Genomic DNA, 5,970 nt, shown 5'->3' on the forward strand with positions numbered 1-5,970 from the left:
TAAGCTGGTCCTTACACAAAGTTGACCTGTATGGACGGGTGGCAAGAAAGAAGCCATTACTCAAAAAGCCTCATCTTAAAGCATGTATGGAGTTTGAGAAAAAGCATGTAGATGATACTGCAGACAGGTGGAAAAAGGTTTGTGGTCAGACGAGACAAAAATTTTACTTTTCGGTCTAAATTCCAAGCGTTACGTCTGGAGCAAGCTCAACACTGCACATCACCCAATCAACACCATCCCAACTGTCAAGCATGGTGGTGGCAGCGTCATGTTATGGGGATGCTTCTCTTCAGCAGGGACTGGGAAGGTTGTCAGGATAAAGGGGAAAACAGATATACAAAATATATGCAAAATACAGGCGAATCCTTGAGGAAAAACTTGTTTGAGTTAACCAAAATTCTGAAACTGGGTTATTTTGATTATAAAATGAAGACTGTTTGATTGTAACATATATTTTGTGTTTTTTTTTTTTTTTTATTTTCCATAAACATTACATTGAGCATTGACATTTAAAGTAACATTTTTCAATATATAATTGATATTGTAAATTGAAAGCAGACTGATTTCCCACATCTGTGGTAGGATACATGGATCAGCCAAACACTGCACTACACTGCACTGGCACTCGAGGAAGGAGCATCCGAGTGTTTTTTGTTTTTTTTTGTAAGAAATTATCCTATTTGGGCTTTGCGGTCTTCAAGAGAAGCTGACCAATAATTCCTTAGTCTGTTTTCACTCTGATGCCAGTAACCAGTCGAGCACAATAGAATTCTATTCTGAACTCGACCTTGTTTAAAAGCCAAACAGTTGTGTCAGCAGAGAGCAGGAGAGATTTTAATTTTGTTTTAAATGTGTTTCTGAAATTGGAGTGTAGTGGTGAGATGTATCTATTGTGTCGAGTTTAAATATTGCACACTCGCTAGTCAGTCTTATAAGGCTCTATTTAGTTTAATAAGTAGAAGCTGCTGCTGCATGTGTACAGTATATTACATGCTGAGTGAGACTTGCATGGTGATTTCTCAGATGGCATTTGAATAGTGTTACTGCTACTGCTTGTCTCTGAGTTTTCTTTGTTCTGTTCTCTGACTAAATAAATACCACAATATATTTGCCAATTTTTCTGTAATTCTTAGTGAAAGAGATGAAACAATTTTTGTCTTGAGTGATTTAAATGCTGTTTCAGTTGTATTTGTCATTTTTACCCACAGAAACACTGTTTAGATAATTGTTACTATTAAAGTGTTAATATTAATAGATCAGGTTGGTCCATGATGTCATAATCGTGCGGTAAGACAATTATTACTGCATAGTAATGTGATTCACCCCCTTGGACTTTTGCACAGTTTATTGTGTTACAACATGGAATCAAAATGGATTTAATTAGGAGTTTTTGCCACTGATCAACACAAAAAAGTCCATAATGTCAAAGTAAAAAGTAAAATCTACAAATTGTTCTAAATTAATTGCAAATATAAAACAGAAAATAATTGATTGCATAAGTATTCACCCCCTTTGCTATGACACACCTAAATAAGCTCTGGTGCAACCAATTGTCTTAAGAAGTCACATAATTACTTGAATGGAGGCCACCTTTGTGCAATTAAGGTGTTTCACATGACTGCAGGTTAAATACATCTGTCTCTGGGAGTTCCCACTGTTGGTTAGTACATTTCCTAACAAAAACTTTATCATGAAGATGAAGGAACATTCAAAGCAAATCCAGAATAAAATACAAAACTGAAAGATCATAATTGGATAAGTCTCCACCCCCTTGAGTTAATATTTGGTGGAGGCACCTTTCGCAGCAGTGAGTCTGCTGGGATAGGTCTCTACTAAATTTGCACACCTAGATTTGTCAATATTTGACCATTCTTCTTTACAAAACTGTTCAAGCTCGGTCAAGTTCCTTGGGGAGCATTGATGGACAGCATTCTTCAAGTCATGCCACAAATTCTTGATTGGATTTAGGTTGTGGCTCTGACTGGGCCACTCAAGGACTGTGGCAGAGCAGAGCTCTGCCCTTTAGAAATTGGCAGTTATGGGGTTAGATTCCTCTACCTGCCTGGGTTTATTGTGTTCAGGTGGCTGGGGTTGATTAGTTCATTAGAGTAATTAATGATCAATCAGCACCTAGCCACCTGACATAAAAAGAGGCCTCAGCTTCCCATTAGTAGGAGAGAGCTGAGGAAGCTAGTAGATGGTTGTGCTTGCTGTTTTTGGTTTTGTGATTTTTGAATTTTCTAATCCAGTGAAGGCATCGTCCAGCCTGGAAACCTTTATTTTTGTTTTGCTTTTTGTTTTATTATTTGTGTTTAAATATCTTTATTTTTGCCCTTGTGCCCTTTTATTTTGTGTTTATTTATAATAAAAGTATATATTTTTTTGAACTACAGTCTGCCTCTGGGCCTCTATCCACTCTCTAGCCTGTCACAAGGACATTTACCTTTTTGTTCTTTAACCATTCCAGTGCAGCTTTGGCTGTGTGCTTTGGGTCGTTGTCATGCTGAACGGTGAACTTCCGTCCCAGTTTCAGCTTTCTTGCAGAGAGCAGCAGGTTTTCCTCAAGGACTTCTCTGTACTTTGTTCCATTCATTTTCCCTTCTATCCTGACAAGTGCCCCAGTCCCTGCTAATGAGAAACATCCCATACATGATGCTGCCACCCTGCTTCACAATAGGGATGGTGTTCTTTGGGTGATGCACTGTACTGGGTTTGTGCCAAACATAATGCTTTGCATTTAGGCCAAAAAGTTCAATTTCCATTTTTTTTTTTTTTTGCATACCTGAAGCAGGATTCAAGGTGGGCTTTCCTGAGTAATGGCTTCCTTCTTTCCACCCTACCATACAGGCCAGATTTGTGGAGTGCTTGGGATATTGTTGTCACATGCACACTTTCACCAGTCTTGGCCTTAAAAGCCTGTAGCTCTTGTAAAGTTGCCATTGGCCTCTTGGTAGCGTCTCTGATCAGTCATCCAGTTTGGAGGGACGGCTTGAACTAGGCAGGGTCTTGGTGGTGCCATACACCTTCCATGTCTTAATAATTGTCTTGACCATGCTCCAAGGGATATTCAAGGCCTTTGATATTTTTTTTTTATACCCATCCCCTGATCTGTGCCTTTCAACATGAATATGGGAGATACTGAAATTGGAGAAGGAATCTATGAAAAAGACCTAGGAGTTTTTGTTGACTCAGAAATGTGGGGAAGCTATAAAAAAGGCTAACAAGATGCTCGGATACATTGTGAAAAGTGTTGAATTTAAATCAAGGGAAGTAATGTTAAAACTGTACAATGCACTAGTAAGACCTCATCTTGAATATTGTGTGCAGTTCTGGTCACCTCGCTATAAAACAGATTTTGCTGCTCTAGAAAGAGTGCAAAGAAGAGCGACCAGAATTATTCCAGGCTTAAAAGGCATGTCATATGCAGACAGGCTATAAGAATTGAATCTGTTCAGTCTTGAACAAAGAAGACTATGTGGCGACCTAATTCAAGCATTCAAAATTCTTCTTCTTTCTAAAAACTTTGTCTTGGAGTTCTTTTGAAAGTGCCTTGGTGCTCAGGGCTGAGTCTTTGCTTTGAAATGCACTACCCAGCAGAGGGAATCTACAGGAACTGTTGAATTTATCCTGAAATCACGTGAATCACTACAATTTAACATGGGTGGAGGCCACTTGGTGTGTGATTTTGAAGGCGATTGGTTACACCTGAGCTAATGTAGGATTGCTTTGGGGGTGGACGCTTATCCAACCAAGTTATTTCAGTTTTTTATTTTTAATTAATTTTCTACAAATTTCTAGAGTATTTTTTTCACTTGGATGTTGTCGGGTAGGATGGATGTGTAGATAAATGAAAAAAAAAAAATTTGAATGCATTTTAATTTCAGGCAATAAGGCAACAAAAGGTGAAAATTTTGAAAGGGGGTGTAAACGTTTTTAGTATTGGAAGAAAATGTGCAATTCTTAAATAACGGTTGCTTCTCACAAGGCATCCAACAATTAGGCTAAAAATTACCTATAAATGGAATTGGATTGTGGGGTCCTGCCAGTAGACTAAAAAAAAAAACACATTTCTAAAGACATTCCTTCATCTCGTTGACAAACACAGATTACTTGTTGCAAAAAGCATTAATGTTTTAATTAAAAATATGAGACTTTGCATTAAATCATGCTCTGTGTTGGAACAACATTTTATAATGTTTATAAAAAATAAAAATGAACTAGTAATGTACAGGCACAAAAACTGCATTAACAGTAAAATTATTTTGTGTGAGTATTTTATAAATTGAGAAATGCAGATTTAATATAAGGGGAAGTCAGTTCCGGTTGGGGAACCATCCTACTCCAGACTGAATAGGTATCATTAAAATATAAATTACTTTATGTCCTGGCCAAATGCTTAATTGGTTCAGTTCAGTAACTGACCTGGAATAAGGGCCAAAGCACCTAAAATACACCTTTAATTCTGATTGAATAAATCAGTCATATTTCATTGTTATATGCAAGGTTATAAGTAGGATAACAGTACTAATATTAGATTATCATAATCAATTCAGTTTTAAAGATGTCATGTTGACTGGAAAATGATTAAAAAGCTATTGTTCTCTGATTGATATTGTTTTAGGATTAATTGTAATACACCTTCCTAAAACCTTCTTATTGTGTTCTATCATATCTATCAGATCATTATATAACTGACTAAAACTGAAAGAGGAGATAAGTATGGATTTTTATTCTGGTTGATATTGTGACATTTTGTCTTTAGTAATTGTAATATTTCCAATAATACATTACATAGAGACTGAAAGTAATTTTTAGTCAATGACTAACATTACTTGGATCTGAACAATGATGTGCCTAGTACTGAACTCCATCAAGGTTTACTCAAAGGGTTTCGAGTTCATGGATTGTTTTTAAACAGTTTTGTATTACTCACTGAACATTTACTTACTCTATTCTGTATGACGTCTACACAAAAAGGAACATTTGCCGATGCCAAACTTAGTGTGAGGACTGGTCAATTATGTATGTGAGTCAGGTGAGTAAAAATTTTGTTAGACATTAATAATAATATAAAAAATGCTGTTCTTTTTAGTGTGCCCTTTAAAAAAATATATACATAAATAAAATGGCCCGAAAACGCGCTGACCCATGGGTCACACACACACAGTGTGTGTGGTGTGTGTGATATATATATATATATATATATATATATATATATATATATATATATATATATATATATATAATCCGCTATATATCAAGGGCCGCAATATAGCGAGACCCACAGAAGAAGAAAAAAATCACAAATACTACAAAACTCAACTCAACAAAACTCGTTTTTATCGTGGGCTGTGATATTATAAACAGAGCAGCAATACATCCAGAAACACATAGAAATGGGAGGCTAATAATACAGTACATCATAATGCAAATACAATTATGCAGTCTTGCTAGATCAGAACGGGTAATCACTGTTTACAGTAGGGTAAGAGTATCAGATTGCATACACTGCAAGTAACAGTAACATTACCTGCCAGTGCTTAATTTGTGCCGGGGCTTGCTGGTTGACAGCCCCGGAACCCCTGGGCGTGCAGTTATATTCCCGGTACCTCTAGTTAAAAATCGCACAAAATGCTTTCTTTTTAAATTCTCAACAATTCTATGAAGTTTGCAAGTTCTTGCGTGCGCGCTAAAGAGAGACCCCTGCCAAGGTTGTAGACTACTTTAAATTACTTTCAGCTTGAGTGCCTTAAGTAAGATGACACTGGCTGCAACTATGTTGTCGTTTTGTACACACAAATAAACTTACTTGATTTTAAAAACGTCATGAACGATACAGGCAACTTCTTACACTACTTGGTTTGATTAAATGAGTAGTACACAACAAAATATGAAAGCTGAACTTTAATTTCATCCTCTCACAATTGATTCGCATTTTAAATCACGAACGACATCCAGTTGTTTAGCTCC

The sequence above is a fragment of the Polyodon spathula genome, chromosome 3 (assembly GCF_017654505.1).
Source record: "Polyodon spathula isolate WHYD16114869_AA chromosome 3, ASM1765450v1, whole genome shotgun sequence".
NCBI classification, from domain to species: Eukaryota; Metazoa; Chordata; class Actinopteri; order Acipenseriformes; family Polyodontidae; genus Polyodon; species Polyodon spathula.